This window comes from Xyrauchen texanus, chromosome 2, assembly GCF_025860055.1.
Source record: "Xyrauchen texanus isolate HMW12.3.18 chromosome 2, RBS_HiC_50CHRs, whole genome shotgun sequence".
Taxonomy (NCBI): domain Eukaryota; kingdom Metazoa; phylum Chordata; class Actinopteri; order Cypriniformes; family Catostomidae; genus Xyrauchen; species Xyrauchen texanus.
This window is the reverse complement of record NC_068277.1, coordinates 46,201,716-46,221,615: the sequence shown is the minus strand read 5'-3', so window position 1 is coordinate 46,221,615 and position 19,900 is coordinate 46,201,716. Positions and strand designations below refer to the sequence as shown.

The following is a 19,900-nucleotide window of genomic DNA, read 5'->3' as shown; positions in this document are numbered from 1 at the left end:
ATCGTTTTGCTGATGAAACATTGAAGAAAAAAAAAATCTTTCCAAGAAATTTCAGTTGACAAAATACTCCACACAACATGAGTTGTGGAAAATTACATGTAATATAGGAGCTTTTTGATAGCTTTATACAATGTATGTCATTGAAGAGACAAAGATGGCACGACTGTAAATAAGGTCTATTGTTGGGAGAGCTTCATTTCAACCTATGCAATGTATTTAAAGCAGCCTCAAGCACTCAGAACTTCAATCCATGTATCTGTTCAATTTGTTACATCTCTGTCAGTTCCTACTACACACATACTCAAACACAACATACAGGGAAAGACTCACAAACACACACTCAAATAGGGTGACTGAGAGTTAATTTCAATCTGATGCTGACTAAGACAGCAATGAAGTAGCAAAGGAGAGAAAAATGGCTCAAATTACAATCTCAGCATGCCGTTAACCTCTAAGGCAAACATAATTTATTGTCACATTTACACAAGCCTATGAGAAAGACAATGAGAGGAAGATGGGAAGAAAAGGGAGAGAGGTTCTTCTTCCAGTAATAGGGATCAGGAGCTGCCTCTCTGATTCTACTGAGTAATGTGGATGTGAAAATAAGGCAGTATCAGACTTCTGAGGAAAAGCTTTGAAGAGAGGGCAGCCCTCAGAGCACAGCACACCCTGTATTGCTGAACACACACACACACACACACACACACACACACACACACACACACACACACACACACACACATACACATACACATACATATATATATATATATATATATATATATATATATATATAGATATGTTTATTTTATATAGCACCTTTCTTCAAACTCAAGGTCGCTTTACAGGATGAGAGTAAAACAAATAAAAAAATAATTAAGAGTCAGAGAAGCATAGGTCAAATAGATATATTTTGAGATTGATTTTGAAATCATGTATGGAGGTGTGATCACGAAGAGACTGAGGGATAGACTTCCAAAGTGAAGGGGCAAGTGTACAAAAAGCCCTACCACCTAGTGAGGTCAGCTTGCAACGTGGAATGAATAATAGGCTCAAATCAGATGACCTGAGTGAGCGTAGTGGGGTACAAGGTCAGTGATGTATGAGGGGGCAAGACCATGTAAAGCTTTGAATGTTGTAAGGAGAATTCTGTATTGGATATGATAGAAGACAGATAGCCAGTGTAGCCTACAAAGTATGGGAGTGATATGAGAGGATTTCTTTGAGTAGGTGAGATCCCTAGCTGCTGAAGTCTGGATGTACTGCAGTTTGTTTATTGTTTTAGTCAGGAGGTCAGAGAAGAGGGCACTGCAATAGTCAAGTCTAGAATTAATAAATGGTGTGAACAAGTGTTTCTGCATCTTTGGTGCTAAGAATGGGGTGCACAATGTTACGTAGATGATAGAAAGCAGTTTTTGTGAGAGAGGAGATGTGAGCGTGGAAAGAGAGTGTAGGGTCAGTGATAATGCCAAGATTACTAACAATAGCGGAGGGTCTGTCCAGGACACCATTAATATCGACCAACTGATCAGGGAGACATGATAAAACACTTGGAGACCAAACTATCAGTATGTCATCTTTATCAGTGTTGAGTTTTAGAAAGTTACTGATCATCCATGAGTTGATGTCTTTAATAAATTCAGAGAGGGAACTTGTGGGGAATGGGGCAGTGTGCTTGGAGTGTCATCAGCATAGCAGTTAAAGTTGAGGCAATAATGGTGAATAATGTGACCTAGAGGAAGCATAGAGGTGATGAAGAGCAAAGGACCAAGTACAGAACCCTGGGGGACACCTTGAGAAACAGGAACAGAATTTGATTTATACTGATGAATAGAAATGTAGTGTTGGTGGCCAGAGAGGTAAGACACGAACCAGGACAGAGCAGTGCCTGAGTTGCCAATTGCAGAGAGCCTAGCGATGAGTATGCTATGAGAGATAGTGTCAAAAGCAGAATTAATGTCTAATAGGACCAGGAAAGTAATGGCTCCAGAGTCCGCAGTCATCAGTAGATCGATTGATGAGTGCAGTCTCAGTGCTGTATAGAGGATGAAAACCAGATTGAAAACCAGATTAATTGTGTGTGGCCAAATAGTACAGAAGCTGAGATGCAGCCTCTTTCTCCATAACTTTAGACTAAAAAGGAAGCTTCGAAATAGGGTGGTAATTTTTAAGTGGGGTCTAAGCCAGACTTTTTGTGACAGCTGCAGATTTCAGTTCTGGAGGGACAAATCCTGTACTAAATATCCTGTTGATAAGGTGGGAAATAGGTGCACAGACATTGTTTAAGCAAGACAGTGGGTGCAGGATCAAGATGGCAGGAAGTAGAATTAGAAAATTATAATAGAAAATCCTAAAGTGGATAAGGAGGAACAGTAGAAGGTAAAAGTTAGTAAATAGAGTTGATTTTATTCTGAAAGGAGTGAATAAATGACTGACAGAGTTCAGGAGAGGCTGAAATAAGCGGCACAGATGGGTTAATGAGCGGTATTGATAATGGACAAAAAGTAAGATGAGCATGCATTATTTAGTGATGATTAAAATAATGTTTCTTGTAAAGATGCTCAAGGCGGCATCATGTAGCTTTAAGAGCACGTAATTCATGAGTGTACCAGGGAGACGAGTGAGTGGAGGGTACACGTCTACTTTTAAGAGTGGCATGAAAATCAAGGGCATTTGAAATTGTTTTGATTTATTTAGTGAGTGTGTCAGTTGGACAGGAAAGTTGCATGACTTCTGTATGGAAAGATGTTTTAAACGATGCAGAGAAGGATACAAAGTTTAATGGAAGTATAGTTGCAAAAGGTAACCAAGGTTTTTTGAGCAGAACTGGGAAATGGAGTATCACAGCTCAGTTCAATGAATAGATGATCGGACATTCCAATGTGAGACCCAGAAACAGTGATATTATTTAGGCCATTAGTGCAAACCAGATCTAAAGTGTGTGTGTATATATATATATATATATATATATATATATATATATATACAGGTGAAACTCGAAAAATTAGAATATCGTGCAAAAGTTCATTAATTTCAGTAATTCAACTTAAAAGGTGAAACTAATATATTATATAGACTCATTACAAGCAAAGTAAGATATTTCAAGCCTTTATTTGATATAATTTTTATGATTATGGCTTACAGCTTATGAAAACCCCAAATTCAGAATCTCAGAAAATTTGAATATTACATGAAATCAATAAAAAAAAAGGATTTTAAATACAGAAATGTTGGCCCTCTGAAAAGTATAATCATGCATATGTACTCAGTACTTGGTTTGGGCCCCTTTTGCATTAATTACTGCCTCAATGCAGCGTGGCATGGATGCTATCAGCCTGTGGCACTGCTGAGGTGTTATGGAAGACCAAGATGCTTCAATAGCGGCCTTCAGCTCTTCTGCATTGTTTGGTCTCATGTCTCTCATCTTTCTCTTAGCAATGCCCCATAGATTCTCTATGGGGTTCAGGTCAGGCGAGTTTGCTGGCCAATCAAGCACAGTAATACCATGGTCATTGAACCAGGTTTTGGTACTTTTGGCAGTGTGGGCAGGTGCCAAGTCCTGCTGGAAAATGAAGTCAGCATCTCCATAAAGCTTGTCTGCTGAAGGAAGCATGAAGTGCTCTAAAATGTCCCGGTAGACGGCTGCGTTGACTCTGGACTTAATAAAGCACAGTGGACCAACACCAGCCGATGACATGGCTCCCCAAACCAACACAGACTGTGGAAACTTCACACTGGACTTCAAGCATCTTGGATTGTGTGCCTCTCCATTGTTCCTCCAGACTCTGGGACCTTGGTTTCCAAATGAGATGCAAAATTTGCTCTCATCAGAAATGAGGACTTTGGACCACTGAGCAACAGACCTGTTCTTTTTTTCTTTAGCCCAGGTAAGACGTTTGACATTTGAAGCCCATGTCCAGGACCCATCTGTGTGTGGTGGCTCTTGATGCAGTAACTCCAGCCTAAGTCCACTCCTTGTGAAGCTCCCCCACACATTTGAATGGCCTTTTCCTGACAATCCTCTCCAGGCTACGGTCATCCCTGCTGCTTGTGCACCTTTTTCTTCCACACTTTTCCCTTCCACTTAACTTTCTATTAATGTGCTTTGATACAGCACTTTGAGAACATACAACTTCTTTTGCAATTACCTTTTGAGGCTTTCCCTCCTTGTGGAGGGTGTCAATGATGGTTTTCTGCACAACTGTCAGGTCAGCAGTCTTCCCCATGATTGTGAATTCAACTGAACCAGACTGAGAGACCATTTAAAGGCTCAGGAACTCTTTGCAGGTGTTTAGCTGATTAGAGTGTGACACTTTGAGCCTACAATACTGAACCTTTTCACAATATTCTAATTTTCTGAGATTCTGAATTTGGGGTTTTCATAAGCTGTAAGCCATAATCATCAAAATTATATCAAATAAAGGTTTGAAATATCTTACTTTGCTTGTAATGAGTCTATATAATATATTAGTTTCACCTTTTAAGTTGAATTACTGAAATTAATGATCTTTTGCACGATATTCTAATTTTTCGAGTTTCACCTGTATATATATATATATATATATATATATATATATATATATATATATATATATATATATATATATATAGTTTGCATCCCGCTTTCAGTTCACACATGCCTTTCAGAGTCTATACAAATATGAAAGATTATTTTCTTCTTTTGTTTCTTAGTACTGCCCTTCAGAAGCTACATAACAGATATTTACATTTATCCCACAAGACAAAATAATAATAATCTATAGAAATCATCTTGTTCAAAAGTTTACATTCCTTTGGTTCTTAATATAGTGTGTTGCTTTCTTGAGCGTCAATGAATGTTTACACATTGTTTAATACTTGAGTCCCTCAGTTGTCTCAACATCATATAGCCACTGTTGGCTAAAACTCAAATGTGCAGAAGGTAATGGGAAACCAAAGGATTTGCAGTACATTGATGATTTTTATTAATAAAAGTGGGCAGGTACTGCTCAGGACAAAGCAGGGACACATGCTATCACAAAACATACAAACAGTCATTGAACATCGAGGAAGCAACACACCATATTAAGAACCTAGGGTATTACATTTTTTGGGGGTGGAATGATGTGACGACTAGTTGAATTCAACTAGACTAATGAGTGTGACAAGTTGACTATTAAAAATCAGTAGGCATCAGGCCTCGCTCTGTTCTCAGCATCAGCATCAGATGGCACAACCAAGGACTGCCCATAGTCCATTCTCTAACCGTTTGATGCTTATCGCACACAAAACTGGAAATCAGCAAAATCTTTGTTTAAAATTTCCACACGACTTTCCAAGTTGTAATTATGACTTCAAGTGGCATTCAATTGCACTTTTCCCAGTAGGAAGTTGGAAAATCCAACTTTCTGAGTTGAATGGAATGCAGCAAAGTTGCTAATGCTAGCTAGCTAGCTTTGCTAGCATCTCTTACATTTAGCTTTTCTTTCTATATGCTTCTTTTTTAAGTGCTGATACAATTTTGACGTGTTCCTAGCCATCTCGGTAAGCATTGCATTGCAGAATTGACATACTGCTGTGTTTTCTTTTGGACACTTTTTTGCAGATTAACTCTTTTTGGTTTAGGTCAGTGTTTCCCAACCTTTTTTCTGCTACGGCGCACTTTTTAAGATTACAAAATCCCATGGCACACCACTATCTCACATAACCATCATCAATAGTTTTCCTTTTCAAGAACTTGTCCATGTTTTCTGTCTGTCTTAGTAGCGTGAACTCGTAATGTTTGAAATTCTGCAATGCTAAAAAATAAGTAACATAGGTATGCTGTATAATGAGGTAACAGGTGCAAAGAGCGCTAATTGGATAATGAAAAACCAACAAATTTGTGTCTTCTCAAATTTGTAGATTTGCAAATTAATTCTTGCAAAGGCAAAGCAAATAAATAGTTTATTATTTATTTACTGTATTTTCCGGAAATAAATTGACACCTGACTGTAAGTCGCACTGGGTCAAAATTGCATTGTTGATAGAAAAAAAACAAACAAACATATAAGTCGCACTGACAGAGATTGGATCCGGCAGGCACTAGTACCTGTGAGCAGCCACCCAGCCTCCATTCACTGCTTCAGATGTCAAACGTGCTCCGTGAATATTACAGTACCTCAGAATCTACACATCGTATCACAGTGTTTTTTTGGACTTGTTTAAAACAAAGAATTTGCTTGTAGTAATCATATGTAACAGTTTCTCATATTCCTTTTATGTTTCATAAGAGAACTGTGACAAATTAGCCACATCTGCTCATAACATCTGTAACTCTATGCTGTGCACAAATAAACAGCTTTTAGTCTGTGAGTAAAACAATATACCTGTTGTTTTCATTCATTCATTCAGTTCACTGACTGAATGTTTTTGCTACAAGTGTGATGAAGCATCATTTTGTGGGCATGTGAGGAGTTGCGTTTGGTGGCGGACTAGACTTTGCTAGAACAATAATGATATGATGGACAAAATATTTAAACTGGTTGCATAAAATACTTTGTAAAGGAAAATATACTGAATTGGCAACTTTAAAACTCTTCTACCATCTCTATGCCTTCACTAAAATACCAGAAAAAAACTATTTATTTATTTTGAGAAATCTAATAATTTTTCATGGTAGAACTGACAATCTTTCACATCACACTAGTGGGCACAGTGTCTGGGAAACACTGGAATAGGTAGCCAAATTGTATTACAGAAGATTTGTCTGACATCTCTCAGACAGCCACAGTTTCTTCTCCTGTCTCCCGCATTCACGTTCTTGGAGTGCGTGTGAAGGGGGGGCAGGGAGGGGTGACAGTCGTTAACAGTACCATAAATTTCACATTTGAAATGAGTCAAGCTATTGCCTGCATTTGAAGCAGGAAGTTTTACATCCAATCAAAGAAATTATGTTAACAAATAAATCAGAAAATGCACAGGCAATGTATTGATATTCCCACAGTTGTGATCTTAACAGGTCTTGAAATAAAATCCTGAGTCCTCTTTGTCTGAGACTGAGACAAGACAGAGTAACAATGCAGTCGATTCCAAGAAGAGACCTTCAAAAAGTGGTCTCAAGACAGGCTTCAAGACCAAGACCGATTTTGTGTACTACAACACTGCTGGAAACCAAGGCAACAATTAAGCTTTTTTTTTTCTTTCTTTTTTGTCAGCAAAACAATTACCTTAAGAAACTGAACTTTGACCTGTCCCACAGTACACAATTTCTTGCCCTTGAGAGTCCCTGTGTAATTACTCTATATTATAAAGAAACTGCACTAGTCTCTAGCAGATTTATATTTAGTCTCAGATTTATATTCTCTCATGTAAATGTCAGCTTGTGTTAGCCTGCACCCTGCTGACATTATAAAAATGTATTAATGTCATTAATATTCCATAGAGGGGGGGACACAAGGTGGCCTGAGCAGCCATAGCTTCACAGACATCCCCCCATGCTGTAGATTTTGTACAACAGAAATGTATTTACAATTTAAAGAGCAAATTTAATGTCTTTGAGGGATTGTTATATTATTATACTTTTTATACAGATAAATCCATCCATGTTGGACAGTTGTTGTTCGTTAACCACTCTGGTATTTCAGAAGCTTTTATTTATAGTATGGCTGGCAGTGTCAACTATATGCCTTGAAATGTCAATGTCATAGGCTTAAACCTCTGCCAGTATATTAGTACTTTTATCAGTACTTTGGAGCAAACTCTCAAAGGCACAATGATATATCTAGACATTTTCTAAATTATGACTCAATTAAATTGGCTGGCATCAGTATCTGCTGTCGATCTGGTTCAGACTGATGAGTGCTCTTTACCCAGTGTTTGACACTATACGTTTCAGCACGGTGACCATTTGTCAAGGGCTATGAATGTGTGTCAGCATAAAAAGATTATAGAAAATCTATAAGGTGGTGAAAGACATTAGTAAAGTCAACACTTCAAAATTAAGAGACGCAGATAATGGATAGCAATGCATCCAAAAGCTATGAGACAAAGCCTGGTGAACAAGTGATGTGAAGTCATAGATAAGTGTTTGTATTAGTGACGGGATAATAACACGAAATGTAGACAATTGTTCTATTTGGACGATTTATCCCCCTCCCCAACACATTTATCCTTAAAAGTGTGTCCTGCCCCATCTGGCACCTTAGGCCAGACCCTTAGTACTTTCTGATGACTTTTGTGTATAGATATGGCTTTTTTAGTCTTACTTGTGCTGTTACGTTTCTTGCATAACTTTTTTTATCTGGGAGCTGCTGACACCACAATGGTGACAACAAAGTCTTTGGCTGGGCAATAATTACGATTGTGCACAGTGCAGGAAAGTTGTCAATTAGTCCATTCTTTTGTAGAAAAATACTTAATTCAGATTAGTTGCCATAAAATCCTCCATCCTGACAGTAGCTTGGACTTGACGCACTGTTCACTGTCAGACTCTGGTGGAGATGCAAATGCAGCCGGAGGAAGAGAACTTTCTATGTTCAATGCGTTATCCCTTCTCCTCAGAGCTGTGAAGGTGCAGACTCCTGATGGCCAGTCCTCAAGGTGAAAATAATGCATTTGATTGGTCAGATTTGCTGTCAATCTGCTAATACAAATGATTTACAGAACCCTTCAAAATCTCCTGTGAAGGGGATGCAGTAACGTAGAGCTACAGCATGATAATGAGTCATTTGGATCGGCTGCCATGTACCGCTTTGCACTCCATCAAACCGGAGAAACCGGCTGATTCTGTTTCTGTACCAAAGCAAGCCAAAATCACTTGCTTAAATGACTGCCGTCATGTTGCTCTGACCCCATCATCAGCAAATGTTTTGAGAGGCTAATCAGAGATTACATCTTCTTTGTGCTGCCCACCTCACTGGACCCATTGCAGTTTGCCTACCACAACAACCGCTCCACTGATGATGCCATTGTATCTACACTACACACTGCTCTCTCCCACCTGGAAAAAAGGAACACATATGTGAGAATGCTGTTTGTAGACTACAGCTCAGCATTCAACACCATAATGCCCTCCAAGCTTGATGAGAAACTCTGGAATCTGGGCTTAAACAGCTCGCTATGCAGCTGAATCCTGGACTTCCTGTCATGCAGACGTCAGGTGGTTAGAATGGGCAGCAACTTCTCCTCATCACTGACCCTCAACACTGGAGCCCCGCAGAGCTGTGTTCTCAGCTCACTCCTGTATTCCCTGTACACACATGATTGTGGGCAACACATAGCTCCAATGCCATCATTAAGTTTGCTGACAATACGACGGTGGTAGGTCTGATCACTGACAATGATGATCACTGAAATGATGCCTACAGAGAGGAGGTGCACACTCTGACACGCTGGTGTCAGGAGCACAACCTCTCCCTCAACGTCATTAAAACCAAGGAGCTTGTAGTGGACTTCAGGAGAAAAGACAGAGAACACAGCCCCATCACCATTAATGGAGCACCGGTGGAGAGAGTCAGCAGCTTCAAGTTCCTCGGTGTCAACATCACTGAGGAGCTCACATGGTCCGTCCACACTGAGGCCGTTGTGAAGAAGGCTCACCAGTGCCTCTTCTTCCCGAGACGGCTGAGGAAGTTTGGAAAAAACCACCACATCCTCACACGGTTCTACACTAGTACTGTAGAGAGCATCCTGACTGGCTGCATCACTGCCTGGTACGGCAATAGCACCTGCAAAGGGTGGTGCGAACTGCCAGACACATCATCGGAGGTGAGCTTCCCTCCCTCCAGGACATCTATACCAGGTGGAGAGACTCCAGCCACCCGAGCCATGGGCTGCTCTCACTGCTACCATCAGGCAGGTGGTATCGCAGCATCAGGACCCGTACCAGCCAACTACATGACAGCTTCTTCCCCCAAGCAATAAGACTTTTGAACTCTTGATCTCTCATGATCAATATATCAGCACTGCACTTTATTAATCTTACACTGGACTGTCATAAATTATATAAATTATATTCTCTTGCAATAATTTGTATTGTACGTGTATTCCATATAGTGTGTACTGTTTACTCTACATTGTATACTATTATTGTGTTGTGTAAATATGTTGTTTATTGTAATTGGTATATGTCTCGTCACTGTCATGACTGCTATTTTGCTCAGAACTGCACACAAGACTTTCACCCACTGTTGCTCTTGTACATATGGTCGTGTGACAATAAAGTGATTTGATTGTATTTTAAACAATTAAGAAAAAATCTGCTATTTTAAGTGGCTTTTGAATATTATAAAAACAAATACATATATATATATATATATATATATATATATATATATATAAGTTATATAAATATATATATAAAGTTATATATATATATATAACTTTTCCACAGTTGTGGCATCTTTTCCACCAGATCAAACAATTTTACCCCTACTTGTTAACCAAGTCGACAAGCATGCTTGTCAAAAATGTAATTTGTATCACCATCAATTCTTTTGAATGCAATACAGAATTTGAGATGTGGTGGAAATGAAATTGTGGTGAAATGTCCCTGACTTTTAAAAAAAAAAAATTACATATGCATATACATACACAGCTGGACATCATTAGAAGACAAATAATAAAAAGTCTTAAATAGACTTTACTATCTAGAAGTACAAGTTGAAGAAACACGAAAATGCCCCTTTGATGCGGCTTCTCTTCCACCTTTGCTTTGTTAAAATCATTTTAATACAAAGCAAAACCAGGCAAATTAGGCAGACACAAACAGATATGCTTGAATAGTCTAGCTCATATGGCCTGCTATACCCTTCAAATAGAGGAGAAGAAAATAAGATTCACAGCAACCCCATAGACTGGGTAGTGTGGAGATAAGGCTAAATCTGTAAGGGATCTGTGAGTGCTCTCAAGTTGTGTGGACCTTAATCCTGTGTATCAGAGAGAGAGAGAGAGCGTGGCAGACCTCAGTAAGTGTCTGTCTAAGAGGAGTTCACAGAGTGATGACAGACTGATTGATAGGGTGAGAACACAACTTAAATGTCAATGATTGATCCAGACCCAAAGGGAATAGACTCGGAGCAAAATAAAATTACATTCAGTAGGTTTCAGAAGACAATTAGTTTAAAGACAAGTATTTTGAGACCAGTAAACCTGTTTCACAACGAGCAACAATTCCTCAAATGAGTCTGGGAGTTTATGTTAGATTCCATAACAGCTGGCAACAAACAGCAATTTACACAGATTATAAAATGAAAAAATCTCAGTGGTACAACAAGACAAAAGACAAGTCACAATTGGTGTCAGCTAACCTTGCATATGTATAGAGTGTATTTTTGGTGTTTGTGATTTAGTGAAATTCTGCTTGAGTTCAAACGAGGCGAGCATTTTCAAACAGCTGTAAGTGGTGTGTTATTGAGAATCCTCCAGCAAGACGTCTATAGCAATGCAACAACAAAAAAGCCACTAATTTGATCAAATTAGAATGGAAAAAGAAGTGGCTAGAGTGACAATTAGAGTGGAAGTGAGAGGCAAGATGTTGAAAACATGAATCCAGAAAGAAATGAAAAACCAGAGAAAAACAGCAGGAGAAAAAATGCATCTTTGTTCGAAGGGGGAACGTAAATTACTTGTGCTTGGAGCGGCTGCAAAAGTTACTCCTTCAGAGAAAACAAAGGACTAATTTATCTTCATTATTTCAAAACAAGGCAACATTCAGAAATAACTCCTTTATGGGGGCTGTAACAAAAGAATCCACGGTAGAAAACTACAAAACAAAACAGGGAAAATTAATTACATGGCAGGGAGACGTTCACAATCATAAGGCTGACTGTGATGACAGAGCCTTAGTACAGCAACAAAGAACAAGCTTCCATCTACAGGACACATGCAGTCAGATTGAAAGGCCACTGATTCATCAAAATGAAAAGCCACATACACATGACACATGACTCCCTCACCACACAGAGATTGTAGGGTCTAGACCACCTGTCACCAATTGGTTCCATTCTTGCCTCGAGACATCACAGCCCTCTAACACTGTGAGTAAATCACTCGAATATGTGAGTAAATTTCGCACCATGAGACCAAAAAGCATCTGTTATTAGCCACTGGCAAGTAAATATTAACATTTCACTTGCCAGTGATCGAGCTGTGTAGTGTAGAAGCACCGAGGACCTTTTTCTGAATAAGAAGCTGTTGATTAAGAAGATGGATTCAGCCTCGTCGTTCCCTGGATGCTGTCTGATGAGCGCACAGGAAAAAGCGCTTGTGTCTCATTCAGCTGAACTCAAAGCATCTCAGGGAACCGCACCACGAACATCAAAAGAGCAGCTCTCTCGAGAACGTGTGAAGATTAACCACTTCTCAAGCGCTACAGAGGCTTGCGCCACCAAACTCCTGCGAATATGTAAACAAGGTATAAAAACGCAAAGCACTCCAGTTTCACTTTACGGCTATGTACTGGCAAATGTCCCTGGTCATTGTGGGTTTATTCACGCAGTGTTAATAACACGCAGTGAGACAGAGGAGATGCCCTGCTCTATTTCTGTGGAGATGATAAAATGCAAGAAACATAATCTCAAAGTCATCCTTCATGAGAAATAAGGGCTTGTGAGTTAAACAGAGACCCTTAAAATAATGTGTGAAAGTTAAGAATTTAATGCAGAAATATTTTATTATTGCATAATATAATATAATATTATATATTATAATAGCTATACAGGTTGGCTGGGTTACAAAAGAAGCAAAAGAAAACAAAACATTGAAAGTGCAATGGATCAAAAGTAAATTGTACAAATAAGAGAGATATATTTGAGTTATTTAAACATATTTTGATCATTAAACATTTAATTATTTAAAATGTTATTCTTTCATACTTGACTGTCATTCATATGTTTTTGAAGCCTGAAAAGGAAATCATATACCCTTATTTTATTATATGACCCAAGCTAAATTTGTATAAATTACTTTTTGTGTGCATGAAGCACATATAGTGAGTTTGTGTGGTAATTAATTGTCATATTCGTGAAACACCTAAAACAGACAATTAATCATCATAGCCTTAATCAGGCAATTAATCGTCATAATCACAATTATTTGTTTGACAATTAATTGTCAACCAAATTTCACAATCGTGACCCCTAATTTTCATTATTATGAAAAATGAAATGAACAAGTGACAACAGCTTGTATCATTATTAAAAATGGGATTTCATGACATCATATAAATTGATAGAATGTGAAATTTCTCCACTAAAATGTGATTTCAATCATAAAGCAAAATCAAAAAAAAAAATATATATATATAAATATATACTGTATTGCGTGAATATATATGAATATATATATCTCTGTTTGCTTAATATATTTTTAATTTACATTATGCTTACATGTCGTCCATATTCTGGCGAGTAAAAACTAAAATTTACTAGCCAATGACGATTCTTTATTATATGGGAAGGTTGGCAAATGCTCACTGAATGTGTAGAAACGGTGAGATGTTCCAACATGATCGTAGAGGGTTCCATCATGAAAACAGTTGCCCCATCTCACCGTTTCAACACATTCAGTGAGCAGTGTGACAAAACAATGGAGCTGTCTCCACTGCAAGTAGGGTTGCCAACCATCACATATAACATGGAATCGTCCCGTATTTAAAGGAACAAATTTGCGTTCCGTTTGAAATCCGTTTTTTAGCATCTCACAACCAAACTTCTGGAAAGGTTTCACAAACCGAGAGAAATATACCTGAAACACACACCTTTCATGTGAGTTGTGAGTTATCAATCAACGCATGTATTTCTGTTGTGTTTTCAGTCAAATCAGAATAAATTTTTTTTCAAACATATAGCTTGATTGCATGATTTTGATTCTCACCATTTGAATTCCAAAATTACCAGTAATTCATTACATGACATTATTGCATTGCATCCAGTATATCAGTCAGTGCTCGTTCTGGAAGAGAGACTCAGCTAAATGACCGTGAGAAAAAAGCAGCACTTTAAGTAAATTACAATCTAGTACAGGTTCAGTAAAAATACTTAATGTGATTTTATTACATTTCTCTTATGATAAATACTATATACTGCCAAAAACTGCACTTTCTCTACCATAAAATCCATCATAATGCATGGTTACACAAACAGTACTGGGGGGGGGGGTAGCACCCCCCTAATAATAAAGACTAGCAAGTACGAACACCCACCCCTCACAATACAATCTAAATACAATCACAAACAATTCAAAATGAGCTTTATTCATCAACATGTTTCAAACCTTTTGTTTGATATCCACATGAAAAGTGCTGCAGACAACGTCTCATTCTGCATTTTCATGAGTTTCATGATAGTTAAGACTTGACCTGCTTCTGTGGAAATTAATGTGTGCCATTAACTTATCAGCCAATGAGCTTGGTAGCTGGTAACCAGCAGCCAGTGTCAACAGGGTTGAGAATCTAAATTCAACATTTTCACTAAAACATGACCTATAATCAAACTGTGTTCACATTTTAAAGACATTATTTTAGGTAAAGGGGGTTGTATCAAAGTTGTAGAGATTGTTTATTGCAAAGAACATACCTGGCTGTTAACATGCATTTGTCTTTTTTAGCTTTTCATGCAGTAACGATGCATTTTTTTAGACCTTTTTCAACATTTAAAACTCATCTATAGACATTCTGTTTTATTCATTGAACTGCATCTTTAGCCCAAGAATGTGCAGTAAGCCATCCTCCTTGCTTGGAACATATCCAAAATTCAAATGTGCATTTTTATCTAAAATAAAACTAATATTCAAATTTCTCAGGGATGCCCATCAGTCTTCTTAAATATCTTAACAAGCTTCACAGAAAGACCATGCTGGTTGACCAGCTTTATTTGCTAATATTTGTTGCTTGGATTTGTAGAGCACCAATTCAGCATAGACCGGAATGTTGGCAGCATTTTAAGGCATCATAGACGCGATCCCGACAAAAAGGCTGTTCTTAAAGGTAGGTAGCTTGATTATGCTGCCTTCTTTTGGGCAAATGGACCCTTTTCACAGACTGTGATGAAGCGCATTCACCTTATTTAGCAGCTTAACTTTTATTTATATTTGTAAAATGTATAAGATTATACTTTGTATTATATTACCCTGGAATTTGGGAAACAATTTGGCATCTCTCTCTCTTCTGACTGCTGTAATCCACTGCTTTTCTTACTCTTCTTCTTCTTCTTTTGAAAAGCTGTGAATGTGTGCTAGAGTTTGTTTTTGTTTTTTTTTTGTTGTTGGAGCCAACAGGTTAGCAAAAATTACATTTGCAGCGGTCTCCTATTCACAGCTATACAAGTTAACCCTGCTATCGGTTTCTTCTGCATTTCAAAGCTGGATATGTGAAAATGGTCCATTGTAAGGCAACATTCAAGTATCCTTTGCAGAAAATGCAATCACATAATGCACTATGATGAGCTAATTGAATAAACATATCCAAGACAGTGGTGGATGCAAAAGAATTGGTATTTTTTTTTATCAAATTGGACTATTTTACTCAATATTTGAGTAATATTTAAAAAAGGCTTTTTTGAATATTGCTTCATTAACTTTGCAAAATATGAACAACAAACTCTTTTGAAATAAATTGTGAGCCGTGTCCCCCATGCACTTTGTATGAGGAATGCTATTTGTATGACGGAACATGAATTGCTCCATGTAAATGTAAAAAAATTTAATAAAATAAAATAAAAACATGATAGTGCCATATCCAAAAACATGGTTGTGCAAAGGGATGTTTTGGTACTTTTTATAAAATGTACCATCTGATATGATCACTGTAATATTGTACTGCCACAGTACCGCCAAAAACTATTTTTGTGGGAAAAGTGAAAATATACACTATCGTTCAAAATTTAGGGTCACTTAAGCATTCTTTATTTATTTATTTATATATATATATATATATATATATATATATATATATATATATATATATATATATATATATATATTTTTTTTTTTTTTTTTTCACATTTTTCACAATAGCAAAGTCATCACAAGAATGGAATAATAGAAATGGAAATATGGGAATTATGTTGTGACTAAATAAAATCCAAAATAAATCAAAACTGCGTTATATTTTAGCATCTTCAAAGTGGCCACACTTTGCCTAGAATTTGCAGACAGGTAATCTTGGCATTTTCTCAACCAACTTCTTGAGGAATCACCCTGGGATGCTATTTAAACAGTATTGAAGGAGTTCCCATCAATATGCTGGGCACATAGTGGCTGCTTTTCTTAATTATTCGGTCCAAGTCATCCATTTCAAAAACTTTTATTTATTTTTTTAATTTTAGTTTTGTAATTAAATAAATTAATACGTTGGAACGATTATATTTTTGTCAGCAAAACTAAACTAACTAGTTTTTTTTTTTTTTGTCAGGGACCATGCACAAAAAACATTAATCTCAGAAGAGAAGAGATGCTTTGCACCAGATACAGCAACTAGCTAATTTCCATCTGCAGTCACTGGGCAGGTAAATAAAATACTACGAATAAAAAACGTGCAAATATATGTACATACCTACACACATATACTGTACATTAACAGTAAAATACTAACATTGTACAAAATCAATGATGACAAGTTTGAAGTCCTAAAAGCCAAGTTATAACATTTCTGGAGAACATACTGTATACAAATCTACACAAATTTTAAGATCATCGGGTAGCTTATTCCATTCTTTAATTGCCTTGAATGAAAAGGCAGATTGTGCGAATGCTGAAATTCTTTTAGGAATTCTGCCGTGCAGTAGATCTAGGAACTCTTGTCATCTGTTCTGAGCAAAGATGTACAAAACTTTTAAAAGGGGGAGGAGCAATGTCATTAACTATTTTAAAAACAAACCTAACATTTGAATAAACAATTACATTTTCAAAGCTTAATAAATTGCATTTACTAAATGTACTGCAATGATGGTTCAGCAAATATCTCCCATCTAATACTTTTATAGCCTGTTTATAAAGTGCTATAAAAGGCTTTAAAGTTTGCTTGCGACCAACAAGAAATACAGTATTTAATAAGGGAAAATATCATTGCATTCAAATAAACCCATGATGCCTCGTAGGTAAGAGTTTCTAATATGTCTAAACGTTGCTATATTATATTTCAATGTATTCGTCATTTTTTTATGTTTTTTAATAGAAAGATTTGAATCCAAGATAATCCCTAAATATTTCCTTTTGCATGATACATGAGAGCTTTGTTGCTACTTGATCAGCATTACCACCATGTGCATATATGACAGCATCATCTGCATACATCAAAACACCTACATCATCACACACAGATGGAAGATCATTTATATACAGGCTAAATAACAGTGGCCCCAGTATTGATCCTTGAGGGACTCCCAAATTACATGATTTGAGATAATGTATTTTTAACCTTAACACACTGAGTACGTTCCATCAGATACGATTTTATCCAATTTAACAAATTAGAAGATAATCCATAATTCGATAACTTCGTAAGAAGTATGGAATGGTTAACTGTATCAAAGGCCTTACGAAGATTTAAAAACACTGCTCCCACTCTCCCACCTCTATTTTAATCTTAATAGTTCTATAAATTAACAACAAGCAGTTTCGGTAGAATAATTCACATGAAAACCAAACGGCATTGGATGCAATAAATTAGCATTTTTTAGATGGTCTACTACCTGCTCAGCAATCCATTTTTCCAACACTTTTGAGATTATCGGGAGAATACTGATAGGTCTATAATTACATACTTCTAATCTATCACCTGTTTTACATAATGGAGTTACCACAGCTGTGGTAAGCATACGGCTGGTATGCAAAAGGATTTTAAGATCATGAGAAACATTTCAGGCAAGTGACCCCAAACTTTTGAACGGTAGTGTTCGTTGTTAAACAAAAATGTAATATTTCCTTCAACCAAAGATAAAGTTAAGAAGCTAAAGTTTGGCTCAATGTTTCATTGACCCTCCCACATTAAAATGTATTAAGAAAAATTAAAATATAATGAACATTTTATGCATTTATTAATGCATGATGCATTTAATGGCCTTGCAATATTAGCATCATAATAAAAAAAAAGGTCATATATGCAATTTATACAGGCATGGCTTAAAATGCAACATTAAATTATATGTAATATGTAACAGCGGGTCCATGCTCTGTATCTCTATCCAACAAGTGGGCCAGAAAAAAGTTTAAGACACCTACACTATATTGTAAACTATATACTATAGATGTCTAATAAAAAGGGAAAAATCAAAAAAAAAAAAAAAAAACTTCACCACCTCACTATAAAATCATACATAGTGCTTAGCATTCCTTTTAGCTCAAGATAAATCAAAAGATTCCATGGCAGTGATACTTTCACAGTTCTAGTCGTTGGCCTTCCCTCTTCACATTGTGCCACAGTATGTGGTATATTATGCAGAGAGTTCCAATCATGGTTAGAGGAGGCTAATACTGCCACTCTCCTCGATACGCTCATCATGCCCACCTCCCCACCCCCCCTTTCCTCTCTCCCTTCTCTGCAGAAGAACATCTCTGGTAATCTACATATAAAACAGTGTAGGCTTTAGCAGAGCCAAGCTCAGACAGAAGTGTGAAGTGATCCCCACTTAACTCTTTCATCTGCTGGTTAATTAGCGTTTGGAAGCAGCTTAATGCCACAGCGTCAGCCAAGGAACTCACAGACTAATCCCTGACACAAATCGGATTTTCTACAGGGAAAGATCACCTGTCATTGCACTCCAAACCTCTCCCTCTTTCTCACATGCTCAAACACACAAAACTTGGGAGTGGGCAAGACAACTATGAGCCAGCGTTTGTTTTATTTTTTCAGGTTAAAGTGAGTCTGGTGGCACCGATAAAACTCTCTCTGTTGCCAACCACTGGAGACTCTCCAGCACCTAATGTCTTATTCATGATGGCCATCTTAAATCGGCCCAGTTCCAAACACAGGTACCTGCTGCCTTCCTGCTGCAGACATGATCAAATGAATAATCACTGCAGCTTTTTATTCATGTCCTTCAGAGTTTGTGAGGGAGAGAGTGAAAGAGAGAATAAGAAGGAAGATTTTCTGCATTTAGTCTGATCCAGGGGTGATGACAGTATTTTCATCTCTTTAAAGGCCATGCTAGGTTGAAAATCTTGATTCATTATTCTCAAGATGCTGTCGTCTTAAGCAGAAAACATTGCTCATGGTAACATCTTTATACTAGACATGTGACGGTATTCGGTAATACAGTATATCACGATAATTAACATGCACAATATTATTATTGTGGGCACTTCAAGATACTTTAAATAATTCTAAGGAGCCTTTAAGCCAAATTGTTTAGATCTTTCGGATATTACAATTGTATTTTCCCCATCAACAAATCAAGATTCATACACTGAGTGTATGCGGCACAAACGATATATGTGCACTCTGATGTAAACAAACCAATGTGGACAAGCAGGGGTGTGTTTACTATTTCTGAGGCCCCAAGCAAACAATTATTTGCTTAAAAAATTACATTAAATTAATTTAAAAAGAATCCTATCAGCCACAGTGGCCAAGTACATTCAAAATGTTTAATGAAATAAAAATCTAGTTAAAGATAATTAATATGTTTTCCAACAATACACTGATAAAAAGTAATATATATATATTTTTACAAAACACATTTTATTTTTTTAATGAACAGGGTGTGCAAAACATTTTTTTTGAGAATTTGTTGTATACAATAGTCTTATTTATTTTTTCACCTGGAGGCTGCAGTGTATTGTTCAACATGTTGCAAAAGGCTGTATTTTATGTAAGCATCGTAGGCAACATTCGTAACAGTATTGTAACAGTAAACATACAAGGCACTCATAGCCTCTCAGCACACTAGAGCAGAAGGGGGAACAAAAAACATTGCCATTTATCAAGTGCTGAATCTTTGCTTGG

At 37.1% G+C, this 19,900-nt stretch overlaps 1 protein-coding gene across 2 annotated transcripts in view; it reads right to left on the bottom strand.

Annotated features, from left to right (window-relative positions):
* Positions 1-19,900, bottom strand: part of LOC127654835 (probable C-mannosyltransferase DPY19L3) — a 68,162-nt gene that overhangs the window by 10,744 nt on the left and 37,518 nt on the right. The gene's annotated exons all lie outside the window — the stretch shown is intronic.